At 39.2% G+C, this 16030-nt stretch overlaps 1 protein-coding gene across 3 annotated transcripts in view; it reads left to right on the plus strand.

Moving 5' to 3' along the window:
• The window catches only part of Grid2 (glutamate ionotropic receptor delta type subunit 2), a 1477190-nt gene that overhangs the window by 513955 nt on the left and 947205 nt on the right, over positions 1-16030 (plus strand). The gene's annotated exons all lie outside the window — the stretch shown is intronic.

Consider the following 16030-nt stretch of genomic DNA (forward strand, 5'->3'; position numbering starts at 1 on the left):
TCAGCACCAGATGTTTCCAGATTCTTGGCTTTTAATGTATGGACTTTAAAACAAGGGCTGGAACAGGTGTCTAAAAGAGGCAAAGCAACTGCTATTGAAACAAAGTGATATTCAGGTTAGAGAATTATACACTGGCAAGATTGAAAGCCGGCCACATGAGTGAGAAAACTCAAGGGACCTGGCATTATCTGAGACTTCTTTCTATGCAGTTTAAGAGAAAGAGTGACTAGTTAATAAAGAGCATGGTTTGTGTGGGTCTCTGTCTTCATTGATATCTTAGGTCAAGCATTCATTTTCCTACATCATAAGACCTTTCCCATAGTGCATCTGATTTTAATCACATACCTAATTTTATGCACAGGCATAAGAATGTGAAAAAAGGGATTACATTTTCGCAGACATTCCAAACAAATTTAGTCAGGTCCACTGTGGTCGTCTTCCCCATATCCCGAATAAAGTAAGATGGCTTTGAAAAAATCCTAGAATTAAAAGTTACCAAGGTCAATAAAAGTACAGTGTGGATCAGAAGAGGAAGCAACTGTAGCCAGTGTACTTGGAGGGAGTGAAAGAAGTTGTGTGGAGAGGTATCTGAGGTTGATTCGTATGCACTGGTTGGAGAAGAGTATATTAGCATAGAATCTGCAGAGGAAAAAGTAGGTAATCAAGTGCATTATTACAAGGGTTATGTGCATAAATCAAAACCAAATTGGGTCCCCAGCTACACTATGTCCTAGTCTTTCTTACCAATTTCTTTATTAAATAAAATGAATATATATAATAAATATAAGTTTTGAAATTGTTTAATAGTTATAGTTCTTATACAAATCAGTCTAAGCTCTTTTTGTGCTGTTGTTATGCTATTGTTAAATAGCATATACATTTATACAACATTGGAGCAACAAATAAATCTAGGTTGTTATTTTTTTTAGTTACATGTGTTCATTCACATACATGGTATGTACTCACTGATAAGTGCATATTAGCCCAAAAGCTTAGAATACCCAAGATACAATTCACAGGCCATATGAAGCTCAAGAAGAAGGAAGACCAAAATGTGGATGTTCAGTCCTTCATAGAATGGAGAACAAAATACAAGGGGGAGGAAATACAAAGACAAAGAGTGAAGTAGAGAATAAAGGAAAGACCATCTAGAGATTGCCACACCTGGCAATCCATCCCATATGCATCCACCAAACACAGTCACTATTGCTGATGTGAAGACATGCTTGCTGACAGGAGCCTGATATGGATGTCTCCTGAAAGTCTCTACCAGAGCCCTACTGATACAAATTAAGATGTTTGCGGCTAACCATCAGACTGAGCATGGGGACCCCAATGGAGGAGGTAGAGAAAGGACTGAAGGAGCTGAAGAGATTTGCAATCCATAGGAGGAAGAAAAATATTAAACAACCAGGAACCCCCAGAGCTCCCAGGGACTAAACCACCAACCAAAGAGTATATATGGGGTGTGGGGTAACCATGGTTCCAGCTCCATATGCAGCAGAGGATAGCATTATCTAGCATCAATAGAAGGCGAAGCCCTTGGTCCTGTGAAGGCTAGTTTCCCCAGGGTAATGGAATTCCAGGGTGTTGAGGTGGGAGTGGGTGGGTGGGAAAGGGAGCATCCTCATAGAATCAGAGGGAGGGAGACTGAAATAAGTGGGAAACAGGAAAGAGGAAAACATTTAAAATATAAATGTAGCCGTAAATAATAGAAAATAAATGATGCAGGGCACCAAGCACCATGCCATGCAACCACCTGCTACTCTCTGTTCCTGGTGGTCCCTCCACCTCCATGGCTAGCCCTATCAGTGGCCGTCTATCTCTTGGCTCTCTACTTTATTTCCTCACATTCTCAGCATCCCCCCAACCCCCGTTCCGTGGTTATAATCGCAATTGTGATAAATAGTAAAGAAGGATGTGGGGCACTAGGCACAAAAGAGACATCAACCTACAATATCACCAGCACTGTCAGGTTACATGGCATCTGTGGGGTATTTTCATCTCAGTCAGCCAAACTTGGCAGACTCTGGCCCAGAGCTCTCAAATCCTCTCCACCCAACTCACAAAATTCTCTTGGCAGGTCGCTTCCACACCAGCCCCATAATCATAATTCCCAGTATGTTGGTAAAATCAAAACTCTAAAAGCTTGTAATTTATCAATTAGATTTATATCAGTAAATTCTCACTCCACAAAATGTCCACACAGTAAACTCAGTTCCAATTAATACTGATATTAACTACCCACCTAAGTAAGACAAATTGTCCTGAAATTACCACTCCCTTATAAGATTTTAATAGCTACTTTTGGTTATTTAAAACCTCACAGGGGTGGGTCATCCTTCTCCTTCTTCCTCTCTCTCTTTCCTCTTTTCAAAAACTCTGTCCTCACCTTTCTTTTTCACTGCCCAATCAAAGACCTTGCCTTATCTTGTTCCTGCCTTCACCTGGATATAGGCAACAATCCACATATAAATACATAAACTATCCAATAAAAAAACCCAAACGAACAAAAAACTCAGACGTGAGCTCCTGAAGGAACCCACGGGCTTGGAGATGATAAGGAAGAATGGACAGACAGGCAAGACTGACACTAATACAGAGAGTTGGTGAGTGTCCCAGGGCTGGGTTCTAACATGACAGGCATACTTGGCTTGAAAACTCAGAATGTGCTGCAAAGAAAAGAGCTGGATGCAGATGAAAGAAGAGAAGTAAGCACACCCTCCCGCTGGAAACCAGACATGGATCCACAGAGACAGCAGCTGATACCCCACATTATCAATGGGCACAAAAGAGTCACAGATTGTCAGCAACTGTTTTCCAAAGAAAGTCTGTGATCACAAGACCCACAGCATATCTAGATCTACACCACATGTTACTGGGCCAGCACAAATAAAAAAGCCCCGACCCACCAGGGGCTCTGTTAAGTCAAAAGAAAACAGAAAAAAAAAAAAGGATGGCCCAGTTGGTAAAGTTGCTTGTAGCCCAATCTGACAAGCAGATTTTGATACCAAGGCCCATGATCCATATGATGGGAAGAGAGAACCAACTTCTCAAATGGGTGTATATGACAGGGCATTTCCTTCTGGGTGTTTTTCTGTTTGTTTTTGTTTCATACACACAAACACTACATAAATGAATTAAATAAATGAATTTTGTTTATCATATTCCCTATAATACAAGTGGGTGCTATGCATTTTCTACCTGTTCTTTTATCTGTCATTTTCCTTAAACTTTCAGACTGTGCTAAGTAAAGTGATAATGGACAGGTAAAAAAAAAGTGTCCATCTGGGGACTTTGAAGTTTGGTTTCTGTCAGTTATCTTCAGTTCTCAACTTGATCCATAGCTGGGGTCATTTGATCAAAAGCGACCATACTTGTCTATAGCCGTATTGGTGAAGGGCTTTAATTCCTAACTAGTGATGCAGGGTCCACCATACTGTGGATGTTGCCATGTAGGATATGAAAGAAATCAAGATGAGCCAGCAGGAGCAGTGTTGCTCTGTGATCAGAGCTTCAGTTCTTGAGGATCTGCTTCAGAGTTGCTGCATTGGGTTCTGGCCCGCGCTTCTCTTTTTTTTTTTTTTTTTTTTTTTTTTTTGAGACATATTTTTTTTAATTAACTTGAGTATTTCTTATATACATTTCGAGTGTTATTCCCTTTCCCGGTATCCGGGCAAACATCCCCCTCCCCCCTCCCCTTCCTTATGGGTGTTCCCCTCCCAAACCTCCCCCCATTGCCGCCCTCCCCCCATAGTCTAGTTCACTGGGGGTTCAGTCTTAGCAGGACCCAGGGCTTCCCCTTCCACTGGTGCTCTTACTAGGATATTCATTGCTACCTATGAGGTCAGAGTCCAGGGTCAGTCCATGTATAGTCTTTGGGTAGTGGCTTAGTCCCTGGAAGCTCTGGTTGCTTGGCATTGTTGTACATATGGGGTCTCGAGCCCCTTCAAGCTCTTCCAGTTCTTTCTCTGATTCCTTCAACGGGGGTCCTATTCTCAGTTCAGTGGTTTGCTGCTGGCATTCGCCTCCGTATTTGCTGTATTCTGGCTGTGTCTCTCAGGAGCGATCTACATCCGGCTCCTGTCGGCCTTCACTTCTTTGCTTCATCCATCTTGTCTAATTGGGTGGCTGTACATGTATGGGCCACATGTGGGGCAGACTCTGAATGGGTGTTCCTTCAGTCTCTGTTTTAATCTTTGCCTCTCTCTTCCCTGCCAAGGGTATTCTTGTTCCCCTTTTAAAGAAGGAGTGAAGCCCGCGCTTCTCTTGATGATGGACTCTAACCTATGAGCTGAACCTTTCCTTTCCACCCTCAGTTGCTCTCTGTCATGGTATTTTATCTCAACAAGAGAAGGCTTCTTATCCTGCCTTGGCCATTTAACTTGTTAGTTGACCTTCACACCCAGCAACTGAGTTTTCAGTCTTATTTTTAACACGTCCATTCAAAGGTTGTCATAGGAAGTTCCTAGCATATGAGATTATAGTAAACTATTAGATATAAACAGGCTGAATTTCGAATTGGTTTTTAGCAGTTTCAAAACTCGTGTGGGCCTTTTTTATTTTCTGTGGAAGTTAGTCTAGAGATACTGAGTCTGGGGAATAAGAACCATGCAGCCAGCCTAGAGAATTCGCCACAGAAAACAGACTGCTTACACATTTCAGAGATACTTGCTCTAATTTGGGGTAATAAAAAATAGTACTTATTTTAGAACTTAACTTTCCAGGGTCATAACTTCAGTGTTCCAGAGGCGAACCCCTCACAGGTGCCAACCAATAGAACATAAAAGTGTGTTCCATTCCGAAGTTCTTACTGTTAAACACTCAAGGGAAATAACTTGTGATGGCCTGTGGTTAAGAAGGTTGCTTAATTTATACAAGGTACATTTGGCCTCCTTGAGGGGTTCTTTCTTGCTGTACTTACTTTGCTGTTTTAAGTTCATAGAAGAAGTATTATTAAATTTGTAGTACAATTTTTTGAGCTCTATAAGAACTCATATTTTTGACACCTTTTTTCTTTTATTGGATATTTTTATTTACATTTTAAATGTTATCCTCTTTCCAGGTTTCCCCTCAGAAAACCTCTACCCCCATACCCCCTCTCCCTGCTTCTATGAGCGTGCCCCATCACCCACCCATAAGCTCGCTCTGACCTCCCTGCCCTGACATTCCCCTACACTGAGGATCAAGCATTTACAGGACAAGGACCTCTCCTCTCATTGATTCCCGACAAGGCCATCCTCAGCTACATATGTGACTGGAGCCATTGGTCCATCTCTGTGTTCTCTTGGAATGGTGGTTTAGAACCCCCTGGGAGCCCCGGGGGTTCTGGTTGGTTGATATTGTTCTTCTTCTTCTACACAATGGAGTACTTCTCAGCTACTAAAAACAATGACTTCATGAAATTCTTAGGCAAATGGATAGAACTAGAAAATATTATCCTGAGAGAGGTAACCTAATCACAAAAGAATATACATGGCATTTACTCACTGATAAGTGGATATTAGCCCAAAAGCTCAGAATACCCAAGACACAACTCACAAACCACATGAAGCTCAAGAAGGTAGACCAAAGTGTGGATGCTTCCGACCTTCTTAGAAGGAGGAACAAAAACACTCACAGGAGGAAATATGGAAACAAAGTATAGAGCAAAAACTAATGGAAAGGCCATTCAGAGACTGCCCCACCTAGAGATCCATCCCAAATACAGACACCAAACCAAGACAATATTGCTGATGCCAAGAAGTGCATACTGACAACGGCCTGATATAGCTGTTGCCAGAGCCTGACAAATACAGAGGTGTAGGCTTGCAGTCAACCATTGAACTGAGAACGGGTCTCCAGTGAACGAGTTAGAGAAAGCACTGAAGAAGCTGAAGGAGTTTACAAACCCATAAGAAGAACTCATTACTTTTGTGTTCCTGGTGTGTGTGTGAGAGAGAGAAAGGGGGGGGGGAGAGAGAGAGAGAGAGAGAGAGAGAGAGAGAGAGAGAGAGAGAGAGAGAGAGAGAGAGTGTGTTCATCATCAAGCCACTGCAGAAGAGTCCTGTGGGTTTTAGTTTTCTGCTTTTCACTATGTGTGTTCTGGGAACAGATACTGTGTTGTTGGGTTTAATGGCAAGCTATTTTATCCTGTTGGCCCCTTCAAAGTACATTCATTTGTGGATCAAGATCAAAAGGTTTAGGTTACCCACATTTCCATCCGACATCTTTGTCCAGCTTATTACTCGATATTCAGCACAACATGGCTACCTTCCATCTTCACCAGGATTTCAGAGAAGCCATGACTATACAGAAGCTCAGCAAAACATTTAGCATGGCAAATTGTCTTTGGAGTCCATGTTGAAGGGACTGTGTAACATCCCTTAGTTGACTCATGATTTTCCACCAAAAATGTAAGCCTTTAATCTTTCAGAACTGTAGGCCAGGTGTATTCTGATCATACTATTGGCTCAGTATATTCCCATCTCATGCTGGTATGTATACATGGTTACTAGAAACCAAAAGTGACTGTTGTTGGGTGTTCACCACTTATGTGGAAACAAGGTAATAGTTTAGGTACAAATATTTTATTCGTATTGTTCAAAATGGTGACTTAAAATTCAGACACCAGATGGGAAAATGCTCTCAACAAAGCAATCTTGATTGATGTAACTGGGTTAGATTCCTCTACAGAAAAGGGAGTTTTTCAAGAGGCAGACTTCTTACTGAAGGTGATTTTAACTGGGTTGTCACTTTAGCAAAGAATTTTATTCCTCTACCTGTCTGCACAACATTGCTTTCCCCTTGAAAGCATTTATTATTCAGTATTAGAGCCTGGTCCAGTCAACCATCCTTCAAACAACTGTACTGCTTACTGTCCATTGACTATAATATGTTGGAATGAACAGAAAGAAAACAGACACAACCACTTGTAAACAATAATGATGCAGCGAGGAGTCTTATTTTTTTATGTGGGTTAATTTAGGTTCATTATTTAGAGTGATATCAATGACCATTATCTGTTGAACATGTCAGGTATAGGATGAGAAAAGAGATAGTACTTAAGACTCTGGTTTTAAATCTAGCATTATCTATTATTAGAAAGTTCTAGGTGGTTTTATTTTTGTACAATGTTCTTCTTAATATTCCTGAACCTTAAACCAAAGCAGACAAGGAGGTTTTGAACATCTGTGAGTCCCTTATGCAGAATCACACTTGCTTTTTTACACATTTAATATTCATGTATTCAGTCTTTTAGCAAATATTTATTGAATTCTTAATTTGTGGAAGACACACTTGTATAAGGAATACTCCCCGAGATCAAAGTTTATAATCTTAGAGATCACACACGCACACACAAATAATTAGCATGTGTTAAGTGGCACAGCAGAAAAAAGAAAGTATGCAGTAATAGTTCAACTGAGGGCAAGCTCAGTTCAGGCCAAATCTGATTATGTGAGCCTATGAAGCTCTCCAAATTCTGTTGATCTCCTAAATGTTATTTGGTGTGTTGCCATTCTCCACACTCCTAGGGAAATGACTTCATATTATGTGAATTACCCTTGATTAGTATAATGACTCTTTAAGTTTTCTAAGTTGTTGTCTTACTCTGAAATCAGATTGTTAAAGCATGGAGAATTTTGTGTATGCATTCTGTTTGCATTTTTGCAGTGTAAGCACATGTAGACAAGGCTGGATAGATGCTCTTATGCTAATTTTATTTTCAAAATATTAATGATAATTGCTATCATTCTAAATATGCACATTTAAAATACAGATATGACTGTATTGGTATGTCAAGTTCTTGATATCTCCACCCTTTCCATTTTGCTGACTTGAGAAGTATAAAATGACATCCAAAAATAGTACTTTAATAGGTATAGTAGGAGCATTAAAGGATGAAAATGAAACAAACCCAATAGTACTCGACTTGCCAATTTATTTGTTTTGTTTTTTTTTCTTTTTTTTTTTTTCGGAGCTGGGGACCGAACGCAGGGCCTTGCGGTTGCTAGGCAAGCGCTCTACCACTGAGCCAAATCCCCAACCCCAACTTGCCAATTTATAAGCTCATAAAATGTTAGTCCTAATAGAATTCCTGACATTATTTAGCTTATAGAATTTTGTGCTCTTAATCAGATCTAAAGATCCTGATTCTCTGTAGAGTGAAGAAAAGGCAAAGTTCAGTTTGTCCCTCATTTATTTTCTGGCATGGAAATAGTGAGGCAAATATCAGATATAATAGCTATGTCTGAGTAGGACATAGCCTATACTCTTTAAACAAGGGAAATTCCACTTAGGAAAGATGTGTTGAGCTCTGACTGCAATATAAAACACAGCCTTCTTTCTCTATTTTCTAGTGCATATACAGAAAATTGAAAGCAAGATTTCAGTGGCCTGTGATGGGATGATTCTCTCTGGAGATCCTTAAATATTTACCTAACTCATAGACTTTTGAAAATAGAGCCAACTCATCTTATTCAAACTCAGCAGTTCCTTACACATGCTTCATAACTCAATTTGGTTTTCCTGCTTCCACACTCAAAACACAGTATCTACATCACTTTTTGGAAGCTAAGCACCCCTTTGAAAATACAGTAGATCAACTATTATTAGTAGCGTTTACCCATACAAGCCAACCTCCAAGCTATACAAAATACCTTCAAACCAGACATTCTGTCTCCTCCAAGCTGAACTCATTTACCATTTATATACTCACGGAACATTGTGAATCTCAACCACATTTACTTTCACATGCCCTGACTCAGCACATAACACAAAGAGATCTTCAGCAATTTTAAGCGACCTAGTTAATCAATTATTAATATAAAACTCTCAGTCATAAAGGGAAAAGTTTCAATTGTGGCTCAATTTATAAAATCAAGGAAAAAGAAGAGATAAATGAACACTATGATATTCTTGGTAGGAATCTCTTCTCCTTCAGTCAGTACTAATATGGCTTTTTAATATTTAAACACCAAGCTTCAATGATGGGTCTCAAAACAATGATCCGAGCAGTCCATGAAGTAGCGATAGGCAGCATGAAAGGAATGTTAAAAAAATGTTTGTTCTTCGTTTCTTATAAACCAAAAGTCATCCTGATCTGGGGCTTTTTAAAAGTAAATTTTCATTTAGGCACAGAATTCCCTGGCAGTCACATTACTTCTGTTTGCAACCAGATAATAGAAGGTTTCATTCAGGACAGCTCCTGAGGCTCTGGATACTGGAGTACAGATTAGCATCAAATGGAGAGATAGGCCCAAAACCCTCAATGTGGATGAAATCCTTGCAGGTGTACTAAGAGTCTTTTGCACTTTGTAACATGTCAAGTGGCCTTCGGGAGGGTCATGTTTGGTGTCCGGTCACATTCTTGCAAAAGCTCTTTCATCAGTTTTCTCTGAGACACAGTTTAGACCACACATGTTACAGTTCATAATACTTTTCTCAAAGAACTTCCTCCAGCTCGGTAGCTAGTTCAGAGATCAAACATGATGCTTAGTTTCCACTTTTATCATCACAAAGCAGCAGTAATGAAGATTATAATTATCTGATCCTGCCTGCTGCCGAAGCTTAAGACAAGTAATTACATCTGGTGGAAAATGCATTTCCCATTCCAATATATATTAAATGCAGGCTTTAAAGACAGCAATTCGTTTTAAATATATCTTAGATTTAATAAATGTGTCTACTTTGATCACTTTGACCACAGAGCATTTTCCTTGTTTCTTCCTTTGTTTCTTTCTGTTCTTCAACCTTTTCATATTAGGAAAGTCCTCCAAGTGTCCCCTAAAATGCTTTGCCATGCACTGTCATGGTATGAACATATGAGTTCTCCTCCGAATCTTTTCTTTTATGATGTCACTGTTTCTTCTTCATCTGTATGTAGAATTGCTTTTAGCTTCCAGGTCTAGAAATGATCTGTTTGAACACTCATATCCTTCTGAAATGCTAGAGAACACAGAAGGTGCCCGTGCAACAGGGAGTGTTCGATTGACACATAAAACTAAAGAACAAATATTTAGCCTAATTTTATCTGATCTGTCTTACAACAAAAGAACAAGTAGGAATTCAACGTTTCTTAGGGTTTGGGGTTCGAAGATTGATATTTTATTTAGTGTATGTGAAGTCTTGCATTTAGGTGTTGACACCAAAGAAATAATTTAGTAGGAATAACTTCATCATGCAATATTAGATAAGTGGAATGCCTGTGAGAAGTTTATGATGTATCACTCATTCAGTTCAGGTTTTTTTTTTAATGGAGGAAAGATATGTTGAGAGTAGGTTCACTTCTCAAATATTAAGGCAAAAATGACACAGTTAACATGATCTTGAAATTAGGTGTAAAATTGCTTTTGTAAGTTTTTGTTGTTGTTTCTGTTGCTTTAAGAAAGGATTGTGTTATGCTTTCCATGCTATTTCTAACTCACTCTCTAATCCACTTTGTGACTGTCACATCATTCAGCCTTTCAAGTCCTGTTGTGACAAGTCTTTGATGAATGGCTTGCCTGATGACGTAGGTTAGATTGTGATTTGATGTGATTATATGAACAGTAACATCAATGATAATCGTCACCAGTAGAAGGGGAAGCCCTGGGTCCTGCTAAGACTGAACCCCCAGTGATCTAGACTGTTGGGGGGAGGGCGGCAATGGGGGGAGGATGAGGAGGGGAACACCCATAAGGAAGGGAAGGGGGGAGGGGGATGTTGGCCCGGAAACCGGGAAAGGGAATAACACTCGAAATGTATATAAGAAATACTCAAGTTAATAAAAAAGAAAGAAATAGTTTATGACCCAGAATAGTGGAATGCTAGGGTGCTAAGGCAGGAGTAGGTGGGCGGTTAGGGGAACACCCTCATAGAGGCAGAGGGAGAGATAGGGGACTTATGGAGGAGAAACTTGGAAGTGGGAAAGCATTTGAAAATAAAAAAATGAAAGAAGAAATAGCTTAAAAGTATCTAATTAACAAAACTAGAGAGAAGCATAAAACATGTTTTCTTTATGTTTGTTGAAATTTTATTTGAATTATAGATATATTCTTCAAAAATAATAAACCTATTATATTTTCAGTTTTCATTATGTGCTGGTAAACATTTCATTTAGTAAGGATTTCTGCCCACTGGGCCAAATAATAGCTCAATAATAATTCTCAAGAATTGTCCCAACTCGATGTGTCTGTCTGAAATTATTTAGCGTGGATAAAGCAGGTAGTTTACTTTGACCATTTTTTTAAAAAGGTGAGATTTTCCATCTTTAAATAATCTCACTAAGTGATGCCACTTCATATAGGAGGCATCAGGAGCTGAACTCTACAGCATAGTTTGGTTATAATTAAATATTAAGTGATCCAAAAAGAACATTAGCCAGCTGTGATTTTCCATATTGTAAATAAAAATATTTTTTCAAAATCTTATTTGTTTTCACATAAAAGTGAGAATGCATTTTTTATTTTTATAAATAATTTTAATGATGTATCAATTAATTGAGAATATCCTATATTGTTTAGTTTATATTTAATACCCTCCATACCTACTCCCAGATCCACCCTTATCTACTCTATTTTTTCTTTCTCTCTTTCAAAACCAATCCGGTTCAGTTTGGGTTGCACTATTGAACTCCTCCTAGGTATAAGACCTTCTCTGGAAGGAGGTTGGTATAACAGGTGTCATACCATTAAGGAAGAGTAGCTTTCATTCTCCTAGAAGCAATCAAATACCAATGGCCCATTATATAGGTGAGGGATTTTATACCTACTTACCTTTCGATATGCTGGCTTGGACTTTGCTGCTCTCTTGTAGTCAATATTGCTCTGAGTTCATTTGTGTGTCTCCCCAAATGCTGTTGTCTTAGACAAGTCTACCACATCCAGCTCATATAATCTTCCTTCCATACCACTTTTCTCCATAAATTTGTGTGCCTCTATGCCTTTAGGGGAAAGAATTGTGATATAAACATTCCAGTTAGGGTTAAACACTCCAAATCTCTTATCCTCTAATTGTTTGACAGTTGGGAGTCTTTCTGTTGGTTGTGATCTACTGCAAGTATAGACCTCAGTAATGAAGGGCTGAGTGATGCAAGCTCTGCATATGACAATAATCCATGCGGAGTTGTTTTAATACTAGAATAGCAGTAACACATTCTCTCCCATGGCCCAGGTTTATCGATCACTAACTCACTGGCAGTGTCATGTATAGGTTCTATCTCATGAAAAGGCATTTAAATTCAATTTTGGTTAAAACCAGAAGTGGATGTTTACTCCCATAACATTGGTGCCACTACTGTACCTGTGGGCATATCATGCTAGGAAGCTTGTTATTTATTTTGCAGAGCTCACAGCTGGTGAGAAAAACAATTGCTTTTCTTTTTTCTTTCTAGTATCATAGATAGCATGTTCCACATGCTCAAAGCTAAAGAGTAAAGACACAGCTTCCAATTGAGTAACATTTAGTAGTAGAATATTATAGCTGATTTCTCCATGATACAATTGAAGCCGGATTTTCTCAACAACACATTTTGTTGTCAGATTCTACCAATAGCAATGGCTATAGTTTATGAAATTTGCACATCTTAGGTTGGTATAGCTATATAGGAACTCTGGGAGAGTCAAATTACAAAGTTCAAGCCACACATTTTTTTCTTTATTAACTTGAGTATTTCTTATTTACATTTCTTTTTTTTTTTTATTAACTTGAGTATTTCTTATATACATTTCGAGTGTTATTCCCTTTCCCGGTTTCCGGGCAAACATCCCCCTCCCCCCTCCCCTTCCTTATGGGTGTTCCCCTCCCAACCCTCCCCCCATTGCCGCCCTCCCCCCATAGACTAGTTCACTGTGGGTTCAGTCTTAGCAGGACCCAGGGCTTCCCCTTCCACTGGTGCTCTTACTAGGATATTCATTGCTACCTATGGGGTCAGAGTCCAGGGTCAGTCCATGTATAGTCTTTAGGTAGTGGCTTAGTCCCTGGAAGCTCTGGTTGCTTGGCATTGTTGTACTTTTGGGGTCTCGAGCCCCTTCAAGCTCTTCCAGTTCTTTCTCTGATTCCTTCAATAGGGGACCTATTCTCAGTTCAGTGGTTTGCTGCTGGCATTCGCCTCTATATTTGCTGTATTCTGGCTGTGTCTCTCAGGAGCGATCTACATCCGGCTCCTGTCGGTCTGCACTTCTTTGCTTCATCCATCTTGTCTAATTGGGTGGCTGTATATGTATGGGCCACATGTGGGGCAGGCTCTGAATGGGTGTTCCTTCAGTCTCTGTTTTAATCTTTGCCTCTCCCTTCCCTGCCAAGGGTATTCTTTTTCCTCATTTAAAGAAGGAGTGAAGCATTCACATTTTGATCATCCGTCTTGAGTTTCGTTGGTTCTAGGGATCTAGGGTAATTCAAGCATTTGGGCTAATAGCCACTTATCAATGAGTGCATATGATGTATGTCTTTCTGTGATTGGGTTAGCTCACTCAGGATGATATTTTCCAGTTCCAACCATTTGCCTACGAATTTCATAAACTCGTTGTTTTTTTCTTATTTACATTTCAATTGTTATTCCCCTTCCCAGTTTCCTGGGCAACATCCACCTAACCCCCCCCCCGCCTCCCCTTCTTTATGGGTGTTCCCCTCCCAACCCTCCCCCCATTACCGCCCTCCCCTCAACAATCCCATTCACTGGGGGTTCAGTCTTAGCAGGACCAAGGGCTTCCCCATCCACTGGTGCTCTTACTAGGATATTCATTGCTACCTATGAGGTCAGAGTCCAGGGTCAGTCCATGTATAGTCTTTGGGTAGTGGCTTAGTCCCTGGAAGCTCTGGTTGGTTGGCATTGTTGTTCATATGGGGTCTCAAGCCCCTTCAAGCTCTTCCAGTCCTTTCTCTGATTCCTTCAACAGGGGTCCCGTTCTCAGTTCAGTGGTTTGCTGCTGGCATTCGCCTCTGTATTTCCTGTATTCTGGCTGTGATTTTTAATAAGTTAGCACAGGAGCCTGGAGAGATGAAGTAAAGAGCCACAGAGTAGCAATGATCACTGTCCTCCTGCTGTATTCAACCTGCTTTCTTATACATCCAGTGACCACTACGAGGGCTAGAACCACTCACAATTGGCTGACTATTCCTATGTCAACCACTAATCAAGAAAATGCACCACAGGCTTCCTTACAGCACAATATTATGGTATTTTTCTTCTCAAGTAAGGTTACCTTCTCTACAATGATACCATCTCATATCAAGTTGGCAAAATAACTACAGAGTACACCCGCAAATTTGATAATTTCTGTTTTCTTAACAATGGAATATTACATTGCATGAATTTACCAAACATCCTTTTCCCATTTACATATTGATAAATATCTAGTTGTTTCCATATCTTGGTTATTGTAAATGTGAGGGTACAATGAAACCTCTGAAGTGGACTACTCTGTGGGAAGAAAGAAGCATTTATTTGGTGAATGAATTGCCAGGACTGCCTCTGAGAATAGACAACAGCAACGTGATATAAAAGCAATTGGATTTTATATGACAGGCAACAGCATGAGGTCTTTGAGATGGTACAAACTATTTGTTTAGATTAATTGGAAACTAGTTTCCCTTGCCAGAGATACCTGTTTCTGTCAGGGGAGGGGGAAATGGAAGTAGTGCTTTTCCTGGCAAACAGAAACCTTCCTCGTGAGATTTCTGAGAAATACTGAGGTTAAACATGATTATCCAATAACAATCCTTCTGTTTACCCAGTCAGAGTCCTTCTGTTTAGGACAGTGTCATCAGCAATGCCAATTTGAGAACCTGCTTTCAAATCTAACAATAAATAATGCATCAATGAATGTGGATGAGCTAGTCTCTCTCTAATAAGATATGGAGTCCTCTGAGGATATGCAAACGATTAGTATAGCTGCATACTGAGGAAGATTTATTTTCAGCTTTTCAAGGAACTTCAACAATTATATTCATAATGGCTACACCAGTTTATACTTTCATAAAGACTATGGTTTTCTCTTCCCCATAGCTTCACCAGTATCTGCTGTCATTTGGCTCGATGTTTTTTATTTTTATTTTGTTTTATCTTTTTATATTTTTATCTTAGCTAGTCTGACTGGAGTAAGACAAAACTCTTGAAGTGGTTTTAATTTGCATTCACATATGGTTACAGGTGTTAAACATTTAAAATATTTTATTCATATTTTTAAATTTATAATATTATTAATACCATTTCCTTTCCCCTGTTTCTTCTTCCACACAGCCCTTTACATGCCTCCTTGCTTTCTTTCAAATACATGATCTCTTTTTACATCAATTATTATTACATAACTGTGTGTGTGTGTGTGTGTGTGTATTCCTATATTCACAAATACAAACTGCTCAGTATTATTTTACTTATATATATGTACTAAGGGTTGACCATTTGGTATTGGAAAACTGATTGGTATGTTATTCCCTGGGGAAGACTATATTTTTAGCTTTCAGCATTCCTTAGATGCCTTTAGTTTTGGTCTATACTGAGACTCGCTGTTCTTTTCCTCTCCACATTGCGATGTCTATTGTTGTCCTTGTTCAGCTTATATTTTGGCAACCTTTTTGATAAGACTTAACAAAAGTAGTTTCTGATATTTCTAAGAAATACTCTCTCACAGCAAACTTCCTGTTCAAACTTCCTGTTTCTCTGCCTCTATAATCTTTCCACATCTTCTGAACTGATCTCTGAGCTCTGGTTGCAGAAGTGCCACAACTGCATTTTGATTGCTTGTCCCTTAAATAATCAGCCATTTGTGTTTTATTTCCAGAGTACTTTCTCTATAATTTCATGCTCCTCTTTTCAATTTGTTTTTTATGCCAGTATCGTGCTTTTTTATTACTATATGTCTGTCCTATAACAAAATCAGATATGAACGGTAATATCATTCTCAGTTATTTATTTTTTTCAGATTGTTCTAAGCGATCTTGTTTGTGTTTCAATATTATGTTTTAGATATTTTATATTCAATTTATCTAAAGAATTTGAGTTTTGAAGGACATTGTGATAAATATCTTTATAATGAAGGCAGTGTTAGGTAGTCAAAAGTCTCTTCCTTCA

This window comes from Rattus norvegicus, chromosome 4, assembly GCF_036323735.1.
Source record: "Rattus norvegicus strain BN/NHsdMcwi chromosome 4, GRCr8, whole genome shotgun sequence".
Classification (NCBI taxonomy): domain Eukaryota; kingdom Metazoa; phylum Chordata; class Mammalia; order Rodentia; family Muridae; genus Rattus; species Rattus norvegicus.